The sequence below is a fragment of the Delphinus delphis genome, chromosome 1 (assembly GCF_949987515.2).
Source record: "Delphinus delphis chromosome 1, mDelDel1.2, whole genome shotgun sequence".
In the NCBI taxonomy this organism is placed as follows: domain Eukaryota; kingdom Metazoa; phylum Chordata; class Mammalia; order Artiodactyla; family Delphinidae; genus Delphinus; species Delphinus delphis.
In genome coordinates, this window is record NC_082683.1 from 116,651,139 (window position 1) to 116,676,386 (window position 25,248).

The 25,248-nt window shown below is 37.0% G+C and overlaps 1 protein-coding gene across 1 annotated transcript in view; it reads left to right on the forward strand.

The window, feature by feature from the left end:
* Window positions 1–25,248, forward strand: part of ATF6 (activating transcription factor 6) — a 220,086-nt gene that overhangs the window by 99,511 nt on the left and 95,327 nt on the right. The window lies entirely within an intron of this gene.

Here is a 25,248-nt window from a genome sequence, read left to right on the forward strand (position 1 = left end):
ACAAAAGAATATTTTTAACACTGAAATAGCTGAATACATTTTCTTAGGTTTGGGATAATTTCTCTATTATTTGATGAAAACAGAACAGTATATATTAAAAGTAGCAATTGTCAAGCCACAGATTGACCTTACGACTAGTAACATTTTTCTAGGGAAGAGAACAAGTATTTGTTATGAAGAAAATTATCCTAGCCTTAAAGGGACTGTATTTTTACAAAGGAAGATGAATGGTGTCCTTTGTTTTGTTTTGTTTTGTTTTGTTTTTTGCGGTACGCAGACCTCTCGCTGCTGTGGCCTTTCCTGCTGCGGAGCACAGGCTCCAGACGTGCAGGCCCAGCGGCCACGGCTCACGGGCCCAGCCGCTCCGCGGCATGTGGGATCCTCCTGGACCGGGGCATGAACCCGCGTCCCCTGCATCGGCAGGCGGACTCCCAACCACTGCGCCACCAGGGAAGCCTGAATGGTGTTCTTTTTTTAAAATAAATGCATTACGTTTCTTGCATTTGTAAAAACTACTTCTCATTAGTTTGCTGTGAAAAGTGCTACTAGAAAATTATTTATCACCCTCCCTCCAATCCTTTGATGTTGTAGAAAAAACATTCTCATGTTTAAGAAAACTGTTAGGACTCTCTTTCACATTCTGTTTGAGTTTTTCATTTCCTAATTACTGATTTATCATATCTTAGTGTTTTATATCAAGGTAAAGTGAGGATAAGCATGAACTTAACTAGATAACAGTAGTTAGAGAGAGACAGCATCCTTTTTCACTTTTTCTTTCTTTATTTTGTTTTAACAGTTGGGATAAGGAAGTTAATTTTATCATCATGACTATAAATAGTGTCATTGGACAGGAATTTGATTCTTAAATCCTGGATTGTTCTTTTTGTTCTTGCTAAAGTGAAAATGAAAGACATAATGATCTCATGCTTAGTTTTTTTTTTTCATTTTTCCATATAAAATATTCTAACAGTTTCATCAAAAAGGCAAGTGGCATCATTTCTTGTGTAGAAAGAGGTAGACTTTTTCTTTCATTTAGGCTCTTAATTTCATTGACAGAAATTATTGTAATTGATACTGTGCGATTACGTTAGAAATTAAGAAATATAGGGATTCTCATGCCTCAAGGTTTTGCTTAGTATAAACCAGACTTAACAGAGCCAATAAGCAAACCATGTGGTTTTATTGTATAATTGGACATGTGTTTAAAAGAATATTTTAATATCTAAAAAAGTAGATGTAGCTATTGACTGTTTAGTATACCATTATTTAATAAAGCAACTCTTATGCTTCATAGCTTGGAACATACACTTGTCCTCATGGAAAATTGAAACAGTGGCTTGTTGTCACTCCTGATTCAGCAGCAGCTCCAGTAATTCCATTTTAGTCTTTTTCACACATTGCTCATTCAGACTCCCTAAGCAGAAAGAGGATCTGATTATATATATAGTTGGGTAGAATTGCTGTGATAACCCTGGCTCATGATCCGTGGTCCATTCTTTTGTGACCAGGGAAATAGTGTTGATTTCATTAAATGTATTCTTTTGCTTTGTAAGCCAGCAACTATGCAAAAGGAACAGCCTGGGCCACTCTTCTGAGAAAATGATTGTGGTGGGCCCTTAGAGCTTCATAAACTGTTTATTATGCTACGCAACACCTGCTTTAAAAAAAAAAAAGTTCTTTCTTGTATTGGTCCCTAGTTGTTTGATCTAAAAGGCTTGTCTTCTCATCTGTATCATAAGCCTCTGAAAGGCAGGAAGTGTCACGTGCTTTTTTATTACCACTCCTGACACTCAGCACAATGCTAGCCACTCAGTGCTTATTAAACAGAACAATTTTAGGTATGGTTCACTAAGAGATGTCACAGTGATGGAAGTTCATTGTTTTCCATAATCATTTAAAGGGTATATTTACATGTTTTGCTTGGAGAAATTTAAATCTGTTTCACTGATCTAAGAAGTAACATAAACAGTGAAGTCCAGCAGAAAATTCAGTTAGAGATGACCTGTCTTTTCTTTATTTATGGTTGTACTAGCCAGAGATGCATCAGCTTTGTGCTTGTTTCTGAATCTAAGCTTTAGAGCTAAAAAAAATCACCTTGGTGAAATGTTTGACTGTGAAATGTTTAATAGTCAATAGGGAGAACTTTGAGGTACTTGCATCCTCGTTTTTTTAATATTTGGCAGAGTCATTTGGGAGTGGATTGTTGTTAGACCTCACTGCTTTCTTTTGTGGAGAAGGGATGGTGTCTGGTATCTCTACAGATTCAAGCAGCATGAGCCAGAAACTTGAAACTTTGGACAAAGAATAGGAAAGATGCTAATTAATGCAGAAAGGTTGACTGGTGATGTTATTGGTTCAAAAGGTTTGCCAAAGGTTTATTCCCATGGAAGGCCATAATAGAGAGTTTCACAGAATGGCAATGATATTTTATAAATTAATGCCTAGATTAATACCTAATACATGCTTGGAAGAATGGCATATTTTCTTAATGTATATTATTTATTTCTTAGAAAGTTTTGTTTAGTATATATAACTTTATATAAAATCTTCAGAGGCAAGAGGAATTTCCTTAGAAATCAAAGGAAATTAGTTTACAAAGTCTACTTCAAAAGGATACAGCTTCTGTTGTTTTGGAACTTCACAACTTGAGTGTGCACATGGATCTTGGAGTTTGGCCATTTTCTTATCTCTGCTTTCATGGCCTTTTAGCCAGATTCTTTCTCTGGCTGGAAAAAAAAAATGTGACTAAATGAGTTTGGAAAGATACTTGCATTAAAAAGAAGTCTTATCTTAGAAGAGACTTTTTCAAAAACTTCTTTTAGAGGGCTTTTTCTAAATAATTGTTAGCTTACTTTGAGATTTACTCTTATCCAGGTCTTAGGCACATTGTAAAAAATAGAACAGAGTTGTCTGAGGATCCACTTAACCTGAATTTACTTAATGATTACATCAGTAACATTATATATCCATTTTCTCTTTCATTTATATACAAATACGGACACCTTTAATGTATACGGCCATTATAGTTTACAAACCCCTTTCACATATATCATCTTGTTAGTTCCTTACATATAATAAAGTAAGTATTCCTAGTCCTGTTTTACAGATGGAAAAATTGAGGCACAGAGAGGTTAAGTAGCTTCTCTAAGGACACAAAAATGGTAAGCAGTAGAACTAGGGCAATAATTGAAGTGTTCAAATTTAATACAATGATTTTTTTTCCTTTACATTCTGGTGCTGCATTTTATTTTTTTTATTTTTTTATTTTTATTTTTTTTGCGGTACGCAGGCCTCTCAGTGTTGTGGCCTCTCCCGTTGCGGAGCACAGGTTCCAGACGCGCAGGCTCAGCGGCCATGGCTCACGGGCCCAGCCGCTCCGCGGCATGTGGGATCTTCCCGGACCAGAGCACAAACCCGTGTCCCCTGCATCAGCAGGCGGACTTTCAACCACTGCGCCACCAGGGAAGCCCTGGTGCTGCATTTTAGATTGCTGAATATTTAAATAGCAAAATTACTGTATTCCTCCAAAACCAACCATGTTTTGTTGCCATATCTGCTGGACACTTTTGCTGGAGTTATTGCATAACAATTAAAATTTTTTGTTTGTTAATTACCTGATTGTAGATTAAGTGCTTTATTAGGTTACACTTTGATAATAGTAAAGAATAACTTAATGGTCTGAAAGGTTATAGTATAGCTTCAGATTTCAAACCAAGAGAATAGAATAAATAGGCTTTGAGAGTTTCTGGTTTCTTTTTAAAACATTTGAGGAAAAAAAATCTTTGCTGTGTCTTAAAAAGGAAGTACTTTAGCCAAAATAGACAGTATTTTAATGATTGGTACTCTAGAACTTCTCATAGAGAAGAGTGGTTTTTGTGCATGTGTAAATGCATTTTATTATGCATTCTGTATATGGCATGCCGGATTCTTGAGATCAGAAACTTTTGATCTCAAGCTCCTTGTTAAATATGAGTTACTGTTGTGTGGTTTTAGGGGATTTAGTCATTTGTTCCTTGGCTCTGTAACAGATTCCTAGCTAATGTTAAAAAAAAAAAAAAAAACCTGTTATTTGGATTTTTCAATTGCATACTGTAATATAACTTGTTTTGTGTTTGAAAAATGATTGTTCAACAGTCTCTGTAACTAGACTTGTAAGTAGAATAGCCATGGGCACAAAGAATTTATAACTCATGAATAATTTGAAGTCTTCAAAATTCTCAGGATAGTGGGCAAGTCCATCTGAGTCAGGATAATTTTCCAACTGTTCGTTATTCTTGTGCTCTATTTGGTAGTCTTTATTTTATAATGTGTTTTTCATATGCATTTGTTTAGGCTCCTTTTTTAGCTGGCATGCTTTCTCTGGGCAGGGATAAAGTCTATTCCTTCTGTTTTGTCTTTCTACAAGGTCTGTTGCAATGTACTGCAGACTGTGCAGAGCAAGTCCTAAATAAATGTTAGGACTCAAACTGCTGTTTATTTGTGCCTTTTTACCTTATCTTTTATGTCCTGCTGTTCAAAAGATTAGTAGAGATGGGGTTTGCAGAGACAAAGAAGGAAATTTTTCTCAATGAATGTTTAAAATTACTTTTGTATATTGAATAACCATGAAAAAGTTTAAAATATATAGTCTACTTTGATGTGGACAAACTTTTAGCTACAGAATAGAATGACTTCTAAAGAAAGACATCTAAAGTTACCCTGATTCTTCAGGTAGGATTTAATAATTGATAAAGTTTTGATAGTTTCCTTCTCATAAAATTTCAGATTTTTCATAATGAGGGAAGAAAACATTTCCTGAAAGCAAAACTGCATTCTAAGAAAAGATATTTCTTCACATTATGAATATGTGAGGAAAAATGTTTTTTAAATAATTCATAGATACAGGCCTTAGTGACTTGCATTTTAGCCCCAATTCTGTCACTTACTATTTGACTTTGGACAAATAACTTGTCTCTCCTATCTTCAGTTTCCTGATCTGTAAAATGATAAAGTTAGGGCAGATTTGCATTTTCCTTTTCGCTCTAGAAATTTATAGTATTCTTCTAACTCTGTGTGTGTGTGTGTGTGTGTGTGTGTGTGTGTGTGTGTGTGTGTGTAGGTATATGTGTGTATATGTGTTGCTGTGTGTGAACACTGTCCTCTTAGAAATCTATAGTATTGTGTTAAAACTCTTTAAGGTTACTAGAGTGACTCTCAGTCAGTTGGAGTTAGAACATTTTAAGGGTTTTGAAAAACAACCATAACAAAACCAAAATGTTGAGTTACAAGGTAGACCTATAAATTAATGAGTTTGATTTTTTAATAGATGGTGGTCTTGTAATTTATTTAATAATGATCTTTATAGCGCTTATAATATGCCAGTCTTTAATCCTGAGGTAGGTACGATTATTGTCCTCATTTTACAGATGAGGAGCCTAAGGCACAGAGAGGTTAATTAATTTGTCCAATATGACATAGTTTGGAAGTGACTGAGCCAGAATTCAACTGAGAGTCTGGCTCCAGAGTCTGTGTTTCTGGCCACTTCCCTATATTGCCTTTCTAGCACTTTTATGTCCAAATGCTGCCTTATCCTTCAGAATATTCAACTTGGAACTTAATTCCACTGATCTGTCTGTTCAAAACATCGTTTGAGTTGCTTTAGGTTCATTTTCCAAAGAGGGCAAGACCAAAGATAAAGCCCTGTGGAAAGAAACCCAAGAACCATGCTATGTAGAGTAATAGTGTAGAAGAAATAAGAGCTACCAGGGAAACACAGAGGAAATGATTAGAGCTATAGAAGGAGAACTGGAATAGTACTACAGATGAAAGTGGAAAAAAATCAACTTAGTTTTATTTTAAAACATGGAGGTCAAGGAAGAAGAGTTCATAAAGGAGGTGGTCAGCAGTATTGGGTGTCACAGAGCTCACTGAGAATGAGAAATGAGAAAAGCCCATTTGGCCTATATAAACATGGAAATCATTGGTGACTTGAGATTACAGTTATGGTAGAGTACTCAGAACAGAATCCAGATTAGAGGCTAAGAGAGATTGCGAAGGAAATAAAGTGGTGGGCTTGGTAAATTTGGCATTGAAGGGAGGGGGAAATAGCCTGGAGACAGGTAAAGGGAAGAGAACTAAGGTGTTTGTGTTTGTGCGTGTATGCGTGTGTTTAAGGATAGGAGGGCTATGAAGGTAAAGTATAAAGTAAAGAGAGACTATTGTGGTTAATTTATATACATATAAATGTAAGAATGGAGTGCATATTTTATTTTTGACAGATGTTTTAAAGGAAAATAAACATGTCAATGTTTGTTCCTCATCTGTATTAATGTTTTTCTATTTAAATCAGAACATGGAGAAAGTTGAAGAAAAATTTTTGTTTATTTGCAGTAGGACTATAAAAAATAAAAGAGAATGTGGAATTAAAACCAGATTTCTAACAAATAAAATCATATTTAAAGTATTCCTTGGGACATCAAAAGTCTTCTAAATCTTAAATAAGGAGCTGACTTTTAATAATGGTAAAATGTTTTTAAAATATAAAATTTGATAGAACTATTTCTAATTTAATTAATACCTAGATGGTCTTGGAGTTTTTCCTCATATAAAGTAAGAAAACTAGCAAAATAGACTGTTAAATCATTTTATGTTTAAACAAAATTTGATGCAAGCTTTTTGATAATGTCACAAAACTTAAATATGGAGGAAGCAATTACTATAGTTAGGAAAAGTTGATGATTTATCATCTGACTCAGGTGTAAGATCTGAAATGCTTGTGTCCTCCCCTCCCCCATATGTAGTGATTTCTTATTCTGGACTCTGATTTGTTTAACTTTGACCCCATCAGCAAATCTGAACACTGACACTTAGTTGGTTTTTCTTGAAAGATCCTAAGGCTCTAATAGGTGTGTGGCATTTATTTCAAGGCATTGATGCTAATCTAGAGTCTGTTATGGATGGGCTTTGAGGAATTTTTTGATTCCTAGTATAGGAATCTCACTGGAAGCCAGCAGGATGGACGATTAGCTGAGACCAGGAGTGTGGTATATGTCTAACTAAATAATTATGCAACTGTTTGCTTAATGTCTGTTTCCCTGGCCCGGCCTTAAGCACCCTGAGGGCAAGAACCGTCTCTGTCTTAGTTATCATGCTATCCCTAGTATCCAGCATAGTACCAGGCACATAGCAGGTATTCAGTAAATATTGAATGAATGAATGAACAAACTGGATACCAAATCCATCAGTTTGACATGCCATATTCTAAATTAGTTTATACCATTACTATAATGTGATAGACAATTTGTGACAGACCAGCTTCTTAACTACTTTTTTCAGGGCCATCTACGTCTCATGGTAAATCTAGAAATCAGTCTTTGAAAATTAGTAAATTTAAGTGCATTTTGTACAGCACAAGGAATATAACCAATATTTTATAATAACTTTAAATGGAATATAATGTACACTTGAAACTAATATAACATTGTAAATCAACTATTCTTCAATTAAAAAAATAAATGCATTTTAAGAAGTTTAGGTACCATGTTGCATGAGGGAACTATATACCCAGTAAGATCTTCTCTGGGTTTTAGAGTTGAAACACTGAGCCTGGTAGTACATGGATAGAGAAGATTTTTTTCAATTAGGGTGTTAAACAGACTGTGGTGCCATTTTAAGCACTGGAATTAATAAGCCGCAGACTGAATAAACTCCATATGTATAGAGACCCATGTATAATGTGTGTCTTTGGTGTCCTAGAAGGATGGGACGATATTAGCAGTTTTATCTCCTGCACAGTGTTTAATTTGAATATGTAAGGTGTTCAAGAAAAGCTTGTCAAACGAATCTCCCATAACCTATATTTCAAATAATTTAGAGTCATCTATGTCTGATTATAATACACCTAGAAATAAATCTTAAAACTAAAATATATCATACAGAATAAAAGGCCTCTGTTATTCAGTTTAAGTTTTATAGCTGTTTTTCTTCTTGTTCCATTTGTTATTGAATAGAAATTCAATAAGTTTTATTCTGTTAAGTATGAATCTGCCTTGGGAGGGGATGTCAGATGTTTAATTTGAAGTTCTTTAAAGAGACTGGTTGCTTTCTTCCTCTTAAATGTGCTTTGAATTAGTAGCTTTCAGATACCTATTCGGGTGGAGGTACAAGCATTATAAAGAGAATGATATATAATCAAAACATAATTTTTCCTTGGCTTTGGAATGAAAAAATATCCAACGCAGAGTTTTGCAGTCAGACATTTATCTGATCAGATATTTTTCCACTCATCTTCTATATAATTGACTCTGATCTCCAGGCTTCTATTTTGCCTGAAAAATCAGGCTTCAGACTCAACTGAGTAATAAGAAAGTGGAGGTCCTTAGACTGATGTAGAACAGTGGTTCTCAAACTTTTTGGTTTCAGAACTCCTTATATTTTCCAAAACACTTCAAAGAAATATTAGTGAGAAGAGTGGCATGGTTTTATATTTTTATGAATCTCTTTAATATCTGGCTTAGTAGAAGCCAGCTGGATTCTTATATGTACTTCTGCATTAATGATTTCCTTTTAGTTGAAATATATGAAGAAAATCTGACCTCACACAGATAATTTAGTTGGATAAGGAAGGAATATTTTTTTTTTTTTTTTTTTTTTTTTTTTTTTTGCGGTATGCGGCCTCTCACTGTTGTGGCCTCTCCCGTTGTGGAGCACAGGCTCCGGACGCGCAGGCTCAGCGGCCGTGGCTCACGGGCCCAGCCGCTCCGCGGCATGTGGGATCTTCCCGGACCAGGGCACTAACCCGTGTCCCCTGCATCGGCAGGCGGACTCTCAACCACTGCGCCACCAGGGAAGCCCAGAAAGGAATATTTATAAAGCCTTTTCAGATAATTGTGGGTATTCTTCTTTGATGCTACACCAAAATTCAACAAGAGATAGTTTCTTAAAGGGTAGTTGCAGTGTAGAAGCCAAATCTGAGAACTTTTAGCACTCTGATGCATTAAAATCTATTGGTCATATGTATAGCTGATTCACTTTGTTATAAAGCAGAAACTAACACACCATTGTAAAGCAATTATACTCCAATAAAGATGTTAAAAAAAAATCTGTTGGTTTATCTTGCACTTTGAGTGGATCTCTTCCCCATGCATAATTTTGTAACATCACACTTCGGTCAGATGGAAAAAATTGGCTCACTGAGACATGGAGATCTTCCAAATGTTGACGTGGCTTATATACAATATTTTAAAAATCACATTGTTTAATACCACCACAAGTCTTATCTGAAAAGTCTTTAATATTAGGAAGCTGTTAAGTTCATGGTAGCAGATGCAGGTTTTTCAGAATTCTTGTTTTTGTCTGAAGACTCTAATTTTATCACTGTTGAAAAGATTGTCAGTTGTTTTCCTTCAAGTGGCAGCTTCCTTTAATTCATTTGTCTGTCAAATACCTAAGTCAAAATAACTATAATTTGTCTATCTGACATTCTTTAAAGTAAAACTGGTGTTACATTAAAAAGTAGCTAGGGAGTTCCCCGGTGGCCTAGTGGTTAGGATTCCAGGCTTTCACTGCCAGCCCAGGTTCTTTCCCTGGTTGGGGAACTGAGATCCTGCAAGCTGCACAGCACGGCCAAAAAACAAAACAAAACAAAAAACTTTGGGATCCAGCAGAAGTGTATTTCCTATTTTGTCACAGAATATTAAAAAGAAGTCTACTCAAGGGTCAAGATTTAATAAAATTAATAATTTTTTTTCCTTAACCTGACTTTGTGTGTGTGTGTGTGTGTGTGTGTGTGTGTGTGTGTGCATGTGTGTGTGTATCTGAACATGAGGTGATGAATAATACAGTGAACTCTAATACAGTTTGGTACTACTGTCTTGATTCAGGCTAAGGTATCAGAATTGATTTTGTACCGTCAGTGTAAATATCAACACAGTTGTTCTAGGATAAGTGATGAGATTCAAAAACATTATTCAACACTGAATATTTTAGTACTGCTTGTGTTTGTTGCCAAACATTCCCATATAAGATCTTCGTTCCTGATTACTTGGTGCTCATAATGAATATAAACAAAACATCCAGTCTGTAGGTACTTTCATTTATAAAACAAAAGCACAATTCTGTAGTGGAAATATTAATTCAGTCTTCATATTTGCAGCTAATCTTTAATTTAATGGGTTATTATATGATTAGAAAGTAGCAGTGCCATGATTTCTTTTACTGACTTTTCATCCAGCAGGCACTGAGCAAGGCCAACTATCCAAGACTTTATTAGTCTCTCATGTAAATGTACTTCTTCAGCATTTACCATGTAAGATATTTTAGCGGTCTTTAAATTCTACATGATTGGTCTCAGAATAACACTGGAACTTAACTGACACCCTAATACTATTTGAAATGTTTTGTTGCATAAGAGACAATAAGATAGATTACTGACACCTATAATGCAAGAGAAAGATAGCTTTCAGCATATGATCATTTCTTATTAACAGTTCAACCAGTTTCTTGGTAGATTCTGCCTTTCCATGAGTCACAGAATTCTCTAGTACATTAGTTTTATCTTTTTCAGCATCTGAGTTGTAGACAGTATGGCTGAGGGTTAAGGAAGCAAATCTTTTGGTTTTCTATTCAAGTATAGTTGATTCACAATATTATGTTGGTTTCAGATGTATAGCATAGTGATTCAGTATTTTTGCAGATTGTACTCCATTATAGGTTATTATGAAACAATGGCTATAATTTCCTCTGCTATATAGTATATCCTTGTTGCTTATCTATTTTATACATAGTAGTTTATCTGTGTTAATCCCATACCCCTAATTTGTCCCTCCCCTCTTCCTTTTCCCCTTTGGTAGCCACAAGTTTGTCTTCTTTATCTGTGAATCTGTTTCTGTTTTGTGTATACATTCACTAGTATTATTTTTTAGATTCCACATATTTGTGATATCATACAGTATTTGTCTTTCTCTGTCTGACTTATTTCACTAAGCATAATATTCTCTAAGTCCATCCACTTTGCTACAGATGGTAGTATTTCATTTTTTATGGCTGAGTAATATTCCACTGTTTGTATGTTTGTGTGTGTGTGTGTGTATTTATCTCATATCTTATTTATTCAGTCATCTGTTGATGGGTACTTGGGTTGCTTCCATGTCTTGGCTATTGTAAATAGTGCTGCTGTGAACATTGGGGGTGCATATATCTTTTCGAATTAGTGTTTTTGTTTTTTCCAGATATATACCCAGGAGTGGAATTGTTGGATCATATAGTAGTTCTATTTTTAGTTTTTTCAGGAACCGCCATACTGTTTTCTATAGTGGCTGCACCGATTTACATTCCCAACAGTGTACAGGGTTCCCTTGTCTTCACATCCTCTACAACAATTTGTTATTTGTAGACTTTTTTTTAAGATAGCCTTTCTGACAGGTGTGAGGTTATATCTCATTGCTGTTTTGATTTGCATTTCTCTAATAATTAATGATGTTGAGCATCTTTTCATGTGCCTCTTGGCCATCTGTATGTCTATTTTGGAAAAATGTCTATTCAGGTCTTCTGCCCATTTTTTGATTGGATTGTTTTGTTTGTGGGTTTTTTTTTTTTCTGATATTGAGTTGTATGAGTTGTTTGTATATTTTGCATATTAACACCTTGTCAGTCGCATTGTTGGCAAGTATTTTCTCCCATTCTGTAGGCTGTCTTTTCATTTTGTCAGTGGTTTCCTTTGATGTGCAAAAGCTTTTAAATTTAATTAGGTACCATTTGTTTATTTTTGCTTTTATTTCTTTTGCCTTAGGAGTCTGATCCAAGAAAATATTGCTACGATTTATGTCAAAGAGTGTTTCATCTATGTTTTCTTCTAGGAGTTTTATGGTTTCTAGTCTTACATTTAGGTCTTTAAACCATTTTGAGTTTATTTTTGTGTGTGATATGAAGGAATGTCCTAATCTCATTGCTTCACATGTGGCTGACCAGTTTTCCCAGCACCACTTGTTGAAGAGATTCTCTTTTCTCCACAGTATATTCTTGCCTCCTTTGCCATAGATTCATTGACCATAGGTGTGGGTTTATTTCTGGGCTCTCTATTGTGTTCCATTGATCTATGAGTCTGTTTTTGTGATAGTATCATGCTGTTTTGATTACTGTAGCTTTGTAATATAGCCTGAAGTTTGGGACGGTTATACCTCCAGCTTTGTTCCTTTTTCCTCAAGATTGCTCTGGCAATTTGGGGTCCTCTGTGATTCCATATAAATTTTGGGATTATTTATTCTAGTTCTGTGAAGAATGTCCTGGATATTTTGATAGGAATTGCATTAAATCTGTAGATTGCTTTGGGTAGTATGGCCATTTTAACAATATAAATTAATGCAAGAACATGAACTACCTTTCTACTTCTTTGTATTATCTTCAAATTCCTTCATCAGTGTTTGTTTGGTTTTTTAGTATTTATTTATTTGGCTGTGCCAGGTCTTAGTTACGGCATGTGGGATCTTCATTGCCACGTGCAGGATCTTCAATTGTGGCATGTGGGATCTTTTAGTTGAGGCATGTGGGATCTAGTTCTCTAACCAGGGATCAAACCCGGGCCTGCTGCATTGGGAGTGTGGAGTCTTAGCCACTGGACCACCAGAGAAGTCCTCATCAGTGTTTTATAGTTTTCAGAGTATAGGGCTTTCACCTCTTTGCTTAAATTTATTCTTAGGTATTTTATTCTTTTGATGCGATTTTATTTTTACTTTCTCTTTCTGATACTTTATCATTAGTGTACAGAAACACAACAAATTTCTGTATATTAATTGTGTGTCCTGCAACCTTGCTGAACTCATTTATTAATTCTAATAAGTTTTGGAGTGGATTCTTTAGGGTTCTCTTAATAAAGTATTGTGTCGCCTGCAAATAGTTTTACCTCTTCTCTTCCAATTTGGATACCTTTTATTTCTTTTTCTTGTATGATTGCTGTGACAAGGACTTCCAACCCTATGTTAAGTAGAAGTGGTGAGAGTGGACATCCTTGTCTTGTTCCTGCCCTCCTGCAGTGGAAGAACAGAGTCCTAACCACTGAACAACCAGGGAATTCCTGGCTTTCAGCTTTTTACAATTGAGTGTGATATTGGCTGTTGGTTTGTCATAAATGCCCTTTATTATGTTGAGATGTATTCCTTCTATACCTACTTTGTGGAGAGTTTTTATCATTAATGGATGCTGAATTTTCTCAAAAAAATGCATCTGTTGAGATGATCATGTGAATTTTCTTCCTTTTGTTAATGTGGTGTAACACACTGATTGATTTGTGAATGTTGAACCATCCTTGTGACCCTGGAATGAATCCCACTTGATCTTGGTGTCTGATCTTTTAAATGTATTTTTGGATTTGTTTTGTTAATATTTTGTTGAGGATTTTTGCATCTATATTCATCAAAGAGATATTGGCCTATAATTTTCTTTTTTTATACTGTCTTTGTCTTGTTTTGGTATCAGGGTAATGGTGGCCTCATAGAATAAAGCGTTATTTGAGGTATTGTAAGAAAACTGATGTGGCAGAAGACTATTTTTTTAAGTTATTTATTTATTTACTTATTTTTTTAACATCTTTATTGGAGTATAATTGCTTTACAATGGTGTGTTAGTTTCTGCTTTATAACAAAGTGAATCAGCTATGTGTATACATATATCCCCATATCTCTTCCCTCTTGCATCTCCCTCCCTCCCACCCTCCCTATTCCACCCCTATAGGTGGTCACAAAGCACTGAGGTGATCTCCCTGTGCTATGCAGCTGCTTCCCACTAGCTATCTATTTTACATTTGGTAGTGTATATATGTCCATGCCACTCTCTCACTTTGTCCCAGCTTACCCTTCCCCCTCCCTGTGTCCTCAAGTCCATTCTCTAGTAGGTCTGCATCTTTATTCCCATCCTGCCCCTAGGTTCTTCATGACCTGTTTTGTTTGTTTTTTTTTTTAGATTCCATATATATGTGTTAGCATATGGTATTTGTTTTTCTCTTTCTGACCTACTTCACTCTGATTGACAGACTCTAGGTCCATCCACCTCACTACAAATAACTCAATTTCATTTCTTTTTATGGATGAGTAATATTCCATTGTATATGTGTGCCACATCTTCTTTATCCATTCATCTGTCGATGGACACTTAGGTTGCTTCCATGACCTGGCTTTTGTAAATAGAGCTGCAGTGAACATTGTGGTACATGACTCTATTTGAATTATGGTTTTCTCAGGGTATATGCCCAGTAGTGGGATTGCTGGGTCATATGGTAATTCTATTTTTAGTTTTTTAAGGAACCTCCATACTGTTCTCCATAGTGGCTGTATCAATTTACATTCCCACCAACAGTGCAACAGGGTTCCCTTTTCTCCACACCCTCTCCAGCATTTATTGTTTGTAGATTTTTTGATGATGGCCATTATGACTGGTGTGAGATAATATCTCATTGTAGTTTTGATTTGCATTTCTCTAATGATTAATGATGTTGAGCATTCTTTCATGTGTTTGTTGGCAATCTGTATATCTTCTTTGGAGAAATGTCTGTTTAGGTCTTCTGCCCATTTTTGCATTGGGCTGTTTGTTTTTCTCATATTGACCTGCATGAGCTGCTTGTAAATTGTGGTGATTAATCCTTTGTCAGTTGCTTCATTTGCAAATATTTTCTCCTATTCTGAGGGTTGTCTTTTGGTCTTGTTTATGGTTTCCTTTGTTGTGCAAAAGCTTTGAAGTTTCATTAGGTCCCATTTGTTTATTTTTGTTTTTATTTCAATTTTCCTAGGAGGTGGGTCAAAAAGGATCTTGCTGTGATTTATGTCATAGAGTGTTCTGCCTGTGTTTTCCTCTAAGAGTTTGATAGTGTCTGGCCTTACATTTAGGTCTTTAATCCATTTTGAGTTTATTTTTGTGTATGGTGTTAGGCAGTGTTCTAATTTCATTCTTTTACATGTAGCTGTCAAGTTTTCCCAGCACCACTTATTGAAGAGACTGTCTTTTCTCCATTGTATATTCTTGCCTCCTTTATAAAAAATAAGGTGATCATATGTGCGTGGGTTTATCTATGGGCTTTCTATCCTGTTCCACTGATCTATATTTCTGTTTTTGTGCCAGTACCATACTGTCTTGATTAGTGTAGCTTTGTAGTATAGTCTGAAGTCTGGGAGCCTGATTCCTCCACTTCTGTTTATCTTTCTCAAGATTGCTTTGGCTATTCAGGGTCTTTTGTGTCTCCATACAAATTGTGAAATTTTTTGTTATAGTTCTGTGAAAAATGCCAGTGGTAGTTTGATAGGGATTGCATTAAATCTGTAGATTGCTTTGGGTAGTATAGTCATTTTTACAATGTTGATTCTTCGAATCCAAGAACATGGTCTGTCTCTCCAACTGTTTGTATCATCTTTAATTTCTTTCATCAGTGTCTTATAGTTTTCTGCATACAGGTATTTTGTCTCCTTAGGTAGGTTTATTCCTAGGTATTTTATTCTTTCTGTTGCAGTGGTAAATGGAAGTGTTTCCTTAATTTTACTTTCAGATTTTTCATCATTAGTGTATAGGAATACAAGAGATTTCTGTGCATTAATTTTGTATCCTGCTGCTTTACCAAATTCATTGATTAGCTCTAGTAGTTTTCTGGTAACATCTTTAGGATTCTCTATGTATAGTATCATGTTATCTGCAAACAGTGACAGCTTTACTTATTCTTTTCCAATTTGGATTACTTTTATTTCTTTTTCTTCTCTGATTGCTATGGCTAAAACTTCCAAAGCTATGTTGAATAGTAGTGGTGAGAGTGGACAACCTTATCTTATTCCCGATCTTAGTGGAAATGGTTTCAGTTTTTCACCATTGAGGATGATGTTGGCTGTGGGTTTGTCATATATGGCCTTTATTATGTTGAGGTAAGTTCCCTCTATGCCTACTTTCTGTACAGTTTTCATCATAAATGGGTATTGAATTTTGTTGAAAGCTTTTTTTTGCATGTATTGAGATGATCATATGGTTTTTCTCCTTCAATTTGTTAATATGGTGTATCACATTGATTGATTTGCATATATTAAAGAATCCTTGCATTCCTGGGATAAACCCTACTTGTTCATGGTGTATGATCCTTTTAATGTGCTGTTGGATTCTCTTTGCTAGTATTTTGATGAGGATTTTTGCATCTATGTTCATCAGTGATATTGGCCTGTAGTCTTCTTTTTTTGTGACATCTTTGTCTGGTTTTGGTATCAGGGTGATGGTGACCTCATAGAATGAGTTTGGGAGTGTTCCTCCCTCTGCTATATTTTGGAAGAGTTTGAGAAGGATAGGTGTTAGCTCTTCTCTAAATGTTTGGTAGAATTCTCCTGTGAAGCCATCTGGTCCTGGACTTACGTTTGTTGGAAGATTTTTAATCCCAGTTTCAACTTAAGTGCTTGTGATTGGTCTGTTTATATTTTCTATTTCTTCCTGGTTCAGTCTCAGAAGGTGTGGTTTTCTAAAAATTTGTCCATTTCTTCCAGGTTGTCCATTTTATTGGCATAGAGTTGCTTGTAGTAATCTCTCATGATCCTTTGTATTTCTGCAGTGTCAGTTGTTACTTCTCCTTTTTCATTTCTAATTCTATTGATTTGAGTCTTCTCCCTTTTTTTCTTGATGAGTCTGGCTAATGGTTTATCAATTTTGTTTATCTTCTCAAAGAACCAGCTTTTAGTTTTATTGATCTTTGGTGTTGTTTGCTTCATTTCTTTTTCATTTATTTCTTATCTGATCTTTATGATTTCTTTCCTTCTGCTGACTTTGAGGGTTTTTTGTTCTTCTTTCTCTAATTGCTTTATGTGTAAGGTTAGGTTTTTTATTTGAGATGTTTCTTGTTTCTTCACGTAGGATTGTATTGCTATAAACTTCCATCTTAGAATTGCTTTTGCTGTATCCCATAGGTTTTGGGTCATTGTGTTTTCACTGTGATGTGTTTCTAGGTATTTTTTGTTTTCCCCTTTGATTCCTTCAGTGATCTCTTGGTTATTAAGTAGTGTATTGCTTAGCCTCCATGTGTTTGTATTTTTTACAGATTTTTTCTTGTAATTGATATCTAGTCTCATAGCATTGTGGTCGGAAAAGATAGTTGATGTGGTTTCAATTTTCTTAAATTTACCAAGGCTTGATTTGTGACCCAGAATATGATCTATCCTGGACAATGTTCCATGAGAACTTGAGAAGAACATTTATTCTGTTGTTTTTGGATGGAATGTCCTATAGACATCAGTTAAGTCCATCTTGTTTAATGTATCATTTAAAGCTTGTTTTTCCTTATTTAGTTTCATTTTGGATGATCTGTCCATTGGTGAGAGTGGGGTGTTAATGTCCCCTACTATGATTGTGTTACTGTCGAGTTCCCCTTTTATAGCTGTTAGTATTTGCCTTATGTATTGAGGTGCTCTCCTATGTTGAGTGCATAAATATTTACAATTGTTATACCTTCTTCTTGGATCGATCCCTTGATCATTATGTAGTGTCCTTCTTTGTCTCTTCTAATAGTCTTTGTTTTAAAGTCTATTTTGTCTGATATGAGAATTGCTACTCCAACTTTCTTTTGATTTCCTTTTGCATGAAATATCTTTTTCCATCCCCTCACTCTCAGTCTGTATGTGTCCCTAGGTCTGAAGTGGGTCTCTTGTAGACAGCATGTATACGGGTCCTGTTTTTGCATCCATTCAGCCAGTAATGTCTTTTGGTTGGAACATTTAATCCATTTACATTAAGGTAATTATCAATATGTATGTTCGTATTACCATTTTCTTAATTGTTTTGGGTTTGTAATTATAGGTCTTTTCCTTCTCTTGTGTTTCCTGCCTAGAGAAGTTCCTTTAGCATTTGTTGTAAAGCTGGTTTGGTGGTGCTGAATAGTCTTAGCTTTTGCTTGTCTGTAAAGGTTTTAATTTCTCCATCAAATCTGAATGAGATTCTTGCTGGGTAGAGTAATCTTGGTTGTAAGTTTTTTCCTTTCATCACTTTAAATATGTCCTGCCACTCCCTTCTGGCTTGCAGAGTTTCTGCTGAAAGATCAGCTGTTAACCTTATGGGGATTCCCTTGTATGTTATTTGTTGTTTTTCCGTTGCTGCTTTTAATATTTTTTCTTTGTATTTAATTTTTGATAATTTGATTAATGTGTGTCTTGGTGTGTTTCTCCTTGGATTTATCCTGTATGGGACTCTGTGCGCTTCTTGGACTTGATTAACTATTTCCTTTCCCATATTAGGGAAGTTTTCAACTATAATCTCTTCAAATATTTTGTCAGTCCCTTTTTCTGTTCTTCTTCTGGGACCCCTATAATTAGAATGTTGGTGCATTTAATGTTGTCCCAGAGGTCTCTGAGACTGTCCTCAGTTCTTTTCATTCTTTTTTCTTTATTCTGCTCTGCAGTAGTTATTTCCACTATTTTTTCTTCCAGGTCACTCATCCATTCTTCTGCCTCATTTATTCTGCTATCGATTCCTTCTAGAAAGTTTTTAATTTCATTTATTGTGTTGTTCGTCACTGTTTGTTTGCTCTTTAGTTCTTCTAGGTCCTTGTTAAACGTTTCTTATATTTTCTCCATTCTATTAGCAAGATTTTGGATCATCTTTACTATCATTATTCTGAGTTTTTTTTTTTTTTTTTTTGGTAGACTGCCTATTTCCTCTTCATTTGTTTGGTCTGGTGGGTTTTTACCTTGCTCCTTCATCTGCTCTGTGTTTCTCTGTCTTCCCATTTTGTTTAACTTACTGTGTTTGGGGTCTCCTTTTCGCAGGCTGCAGGTTCGTAGTTCCCGTTGTTTTTGGTGTCTGCTCCCAGTGGCTAAGGTTGGTTCATTGGGTTGTTTAGGCTTCTTGGTGGAAGGGACTAGTGCCTGTGTTCTGGTGGATGAGGCTGGATCTTGTCTTTCTGGTGGGCAAGTCTGTGTCTGGTGGTGTGTTTTGGGGTGTCTGTGACCTTATTATGATTTTAGGCAGCCTCTCTGCTAATGGGTGGGGTTGTGTTCCTGTCTTGCTAGTTGTTTGGCATAGGGTGTCCAGCACTGGAGCTTGCTGGTCGTTGAGTGGAGCTGGGTCTTGGTGTTGAGATGTAGATCTCTGGGAGATATTCGCTGTTTGGTATTACATGGAGCTGGGAGGTGTCTGGTGGACCTGTGTTCTGAACTCGGCTCTCCCAGCACAGGCCTTACACCCGGTCGGAGCACCAAGACCCTGTCATCCACATGGAAAAAGAGAAAAAGGGGGAAAAAATATAAATCGTTGCTCCCGAAGTCCACCGCCTCAATTTGGGATGATTCGTTGTCTCTTCCGGTATTCCACAGTTGCAGGGTACATCAGGTTGATTGTGGAGATTTAATCTGCTGCTCCTGAGGCTGCTGGGAGAGATTTCCCTTTCTCTTGTTTGCACAGCTCCTGGAGTTCAGTTTTGGATGGGCCCCGCCTCTGCATGTAGGCCGCCTGAGGGCATCTGTTCTCGCCCAGAGAGGCGGGGTTAAAGGAGCAGGTGAAAAAGAAAAAAAAAAAAAGGAGCAGGTGATTAGGGTGCTCTGGCCCACTCAGGCTGGGGGGTGGGAGGGGTACGGAATGCGGGACGAGCCTTCAGCTGCAGAGGTCGGCGTGACGTTGCAACAGCCTGAGGCGCGCTGTCTGTTCTCCCGGAGAAGTTGTCCCTGGATCACGGGACCCTGGCAGTGGGGGGGCTGCACAGGGTCCCGCGAGGGGAGGTGTGGATAGTGACCTGTGCTTGCACACAGGCTTCTTGGTAGCTGCAGCAGCAGCCTTAGCGTTTCACGCCCATGTCTGGGGTCCGCGCTGATAGCCTCAGCTCGCACCTGTCTCTGGAGCTCGTTTAGGCGGCGCTCTTAATCCCCTCTCCTCGCGCACCAGGAAACAAAGAGGCAAGAAAAAGTCTTTTGCCTCTTTGGCAGCTCCAGACCTTTTTCCGGACTCCCTCCTGGCTAGCCGTGGTGCACTAACCCCCCAGCAGGCTGTGTTCACGCAGCCAATCCGAGTCCTCTCCCTGGGGTCTGACCACCAAAGCCCGAACCTCAACTCCCAGCCCCCACCTGTTCTGGCATGTGAGCAGACAAGCCTCTCGGGCTGGTGAGTGCCAGTCGGCCCTGATGCTCTGTGCGGGAATTTCTCCACTTTGACCTCTGCACCCCTGTGTCTGCGCTCTCCTCCACGGTGCCAAAGCTCCCCCCCTCCGCCACCTGCAGTCTCCGCCCGCAAAGGGGCCTCTAGTGTGTGGAAACCTTTCCTCCTTCACAGCTCCCTCCCACTGGTGCAGGTCCCGTCCCTATTCTTTTGTCTCTGTTTTTTCTTTTGCCCTACCCAGGTACGTGGGGAGTTTTTTGCCTTTTGGGAGGTCTGAGTTCTTTTGCCAGCGTTCAGTAGGTGTTCTGTAGGTGTTGTTCCACGCGTAGATGTATTTGTGGGGAGGAAGGTGATCTCCGCATCTTACTCTTCCGCCATCTTGAAACTCCTCTCCAGAAGACTTAATCAATGGTTTGGGAGGTGAGGCTGAGTTATGAAAATGAGATTGGAGAGACTGGCAGGGGCCGTATCACACAAGGACTGTGAGCTATGGTAAAGAGTTTCAATTTTATTCTGAGGGCCAATTAAGGGATTTAAGCAACTGAATGACATGAATGATTTAGTTTGTAGGACGGCTTTAGTTGCTGTCTGGGCCGAGGATTAGAAGGAGACATGGTAGAAGCAAAGAGAGCAATTAGAAGGCTTTTTCAGTAGTCCAGGCGATATGATGATGGCAATGGAGTGATGAATGGGTTCTAAATACATTTTGCAGATAGATTTAGTGGGAATTGGAGATGTTCAGATTTTTGGCTTGGGTAATTCGGTAGATAGTGCTACCATTTACTGAGATGAGAACGATTTGGTGTAGGGTAGGATAATATATGAATATTGAGTTCTTTTTGGAAACATTTAATTTTGAAATATCTGTGTGAATTTCATCTACGAAGAGAGTGTAGAGGGAGAAGAGGGCCCAGGATTGAATTAGAGATTCCATTAGAGAAGGATAGCCTGCAAAGGAAACTGAAACAGAGCAACCAGCAAAGTTGGAGGGAAGCCAAGAAAGCCAAGAGAGGATGGTTTCAAGAGGGAATGAGTACTTGATTTGAATACTGCTGAAAGGTCAGGTAAGATCAAGGTAAGTATCTCCTGGATGTGTCAACATGAAAGTCATTGGTATCCTTCACAAGAGCCCTTTAGTGATGAGATGGAAATGAAAGTGAGATTAAGGATGGATTAGGTGGTAAGGAAATGAGGACAGCATAACTATTTTGAGAATTGCCTATACAAGGTATGAATGAAATTTGTTGTCCGCCATATCAGTAAATAAAAGATGTTGCAGCCGTCAAGTCACTATGGCCCCCCCAACCTTGAGCCTTGAGGGAACTCAGGATGGGAAAGCACAGGATACTGGCCCTGGATGGCTAGGGTGCAGTGCATATCAAAGGAGTGATTTCAGTGAGCCCAGACTCTTGAATCTTCCCTTACATAGAAAAGCGCTAAATTTCTTAACTTGAGATATCTGGTTTTCTTTAATTCGCAGTAGTCTTTTGAAGTTCCAACCACCTGATCTTTGCAGCAGAAACTCCTGTATATCCTGGCTCCTCCCTTACCTCTTTGGAGCAGTGTCTTAGAGCCATCTTAAGTCCTCAGTTTTGTCCGCCAAATAAAACGTAATTCTCAACTTTCAGGTTGGGCATTTTTTTTTTCTTTTTAGTTGACAAAGGGAACAGAGAAAAGGTAATTGTTTTTTTAATCCCAAGATAACAATTTAAAATTTTAAAGGAATGAACCAGTGGATAGGAAGAGAGCAGTGTTAAATAGGAGAAGTGATGAAGTCATTGAGGAGGGGCAGAAGGGTGGAATTCATATCAAAAGTAGAAAGACTGCCCTTTGCACTAGAAGGTGAGACCTTTCTTCTCTTGTGGTAGAGGCTAGGCCAGTTTATAGGTAGGACGTTTGGTTCCAGGAAGATAAGACATCTCTGATGGCTTCTGTATTCCCACTGAAGTACAGTGTGATCAGCTGCAGGTGAGTCTGTTGGAGGAGGGATAGGGGATTTGAGGAGAGAGGAGCAGGTGAGTCTGTTGGAGGAGGGATAGGGGATTTGAGGAGAGAGGAGCAGGTGTGAAATTGTTGTCATAACTAACGGATTGTGTGCCTACCAGAGAAACAGTCGGATTGCCAGGCCATGGTGGGGTGCCAATTTGCAGTATGAGATAAGTGAAATCTCTGCAAGAAGGTGCTAGGTGTGGGGTTACAGTTGATTAATAAGACACAGCCCTTGCGCTCAAGGAGTTTATAATCTGAAGAATGAAAGACAAATAATTACAGGACAGTCCTGTAGAGGGAACTCCTCCTGCAGACTTAACAGCTGAGACCTGACTGCTCTGAGATACCTTACCTAAAACTATTACATCATAGCTCATGGTAACAAGAATATTCTAGACGGTGTGATAGTCACAACTATATTATTACATCTTGATGCAGTAGCTTGTTTCCTTTCTGCTAACATCATCAGGCACCTCATTAACACTTTGAAATGTGAGAAAAAGGGCCATCCTTCTCTTCTTTCTCCCTCTTCTTGCCCCTCACACCTTTCTTTACTTCCAGCTGTTGGAAGCTAGAAAATTACAAGAATTTGTAGATGCAACCTAATAATACTGTTTTGTTTTTATTTGGCATGTTCTTTTTATCATTTTCTAACTAATTTTATGCTGTTGTAATCAGGAATATTTGAACATTTAGCATTTAACTTGGATTTCTGCCTTACGGCCTTCTGAGGAGGTACCCTTATTAGCAATCTGGGAACCATACCACTTGGAAGACTCTAATTCTCTTAAAATAAGAATAAAACCTTGTGACTGGTTTGAATTTAATTTTCTGCTATATGAAACAAAGACATATTCTTTACCATAGTTTGTAATTAAAGTTGATAGTGAGATCTTGTATATCACGTAATGCCATTTTTTAAGGTGAAGGTTAGCGTTCTCCACCCCCCCGCGTTATTGAGATATAATTGATATATAACATTGCGTAAGTTTAAGGTATATAACATAATGATTAGATGCACATGTATATCGTAAAATGATTACCACAATAAGGTTAGTTAACACATCCATCACCTCACATAATTGTCTTTTTTTTTTTGTAGTGAGAACATTTAAGATCTACTCTCTCAGCAGCTTTCAAGTATATAATACAGTATTGTTAATCACAGTTACCATGCTGTATATTAGATCTCTAGAACTTATTCACCTTATAACTGGAAATTTGTACCCTTTGGCCAACATCTCCCCATTTCCCCCACCCCTCAGCCCCTGGCAACCACCATTCTACTCTGTTTCTATGAGTAACATTCTATTCTGTTTCAGCTTTTTTAGATTCCACATATAAGTGCGATTATACAGTATTGTCTTTCTCTGTCTGAATTCACTTAGTATGATAATCTCTGGGTCCATCCATGTTGCCGCAAATGGCATTATTTCTTTTTATGGCTGAGTAATATTCCATTGCATGTATATACCACATCTTCTTTATCCATTCACTGTCGATGGACATTTCCATGTCTTGCTGTTGTAAATAGTGCTGCTATGAACATGGGTTGCAGATACTTTTTCAAATTAGAGTTTTTGTCTTTTCTGGGTATATGCCCAGGAGTGGGATTGCTGGATCACATAGTAACTATATTTTTAGTTTTTTAAGGAACCTTCATACTGTTCTCCATAGTAGGATTTCCTTTTTATTGTATAATATTCCACTTGTGTGTGTATCACATTTTCTTCTTCCATTCATTCATCAGTAGACACTTAGGTTGTTTCCATGTCTTAGCTATTGTGAATAATGCTGCAGTGAACACTGGGGTGCAGCTATCTCTTCAAGATATTGATTTCATTTTTTTCAGATATACACCCAGAAGTAGGATTGTTCCATCATATGGTAGTTCTATCTTTAATTTTTTGAGGAACCTCCATACTCTTTTCCATGGTGCATTAGTCATTGCTGTTGTTTAAAAAAAAAAAAAAAAAAAAAGCTTTAATGAGGTATAACTGACATTTAAGAAACTGCACATATTTAATTGCCCATTTTATAAGTTTTGACAAATGTATATCTCTGTGAAGTCATCACCATAGTCAAGATAATCAGCATGCCCATCATTCCTGAAAGTTTTAAATTTCCCCTTGCCCTTTTGTAATTTCTTCCCACCCATTCTCTCCCCTGTCATAGACAACCACTGATCTTCTTTCTGATACTATAAATTAGTTTACATTTAAAACAATTTTATATGAAGAAATCATACATTATGTGTTTTTTTCTTCCAGCATAATTATTTTGAAAATCATCTACATTGTTGCTTTATTAGTAGTTCAGTCCTCTATTGCTTAGTATTCCGTTGTAGGGATATAACAATTTGTTTATCCATTCACCTTGCACTTTTGACTAATACACATAATTGTTAACTGTAGTTACCATGCTGTATCTTAGATCCCAAGAATTTATTCATCTTACAACTGGAAATTTGTACCCTTTGACCAGCATGAGTTTATAGATAAGGCTACTATGAATATTGGTGTACAAGTCTCTGTAGAGACATATGCTCTCATTTCTCTTGTGGAAATACCTAGGAGTAGAGCAGCCAGGTTATATGGTAGGTATGTGTTTAGCTTTCTAAGAAACCACCAAACTATTTTCCCAAGTGGTTGTACCATTTTCACCAGCAGTATATGAGTGTTCCAGTTCCTCTATATCCTCACTGACACTAGATATGGCCAGTCTTTTTTATTTTAGCTATTCTAATAGGTGTGTAGTGGTATCTCAGGTTTTAATTTGCATTTCCCTAATGACAAATAATTTTAACCATCGTTTCATGTGCTTATTTGCCATCCATATATCTTCTTTGGTGAAGTGTCTGTTCAGATATTTTGCCCATTTTTAATTGGGTTGTAATTGTTTTCTTATAATTGATTTGAGAGTTCCTAAATATTCTAGATACAGGTCCTTTGTCAGTTACATGATTTGGGTATATTTTCTCCCAGTCTGTTGCTTTCTTCTCAATTTCTTATAAGTGTTTTTAAAAGAGTAGAAATCTTAATTTTGGTGAAGTCCAATCTAGCATCTTTTTCTTTTATGGATCATGTTTTTAACCTAAGGTCACAAAGATTTTCTCATGTTGTCTTCTAAAAGTTTTGTAGTTTTAGGTTTTACATGTAGGTCTATAATCCATTTTAAGTTAATTTTTGTATATGG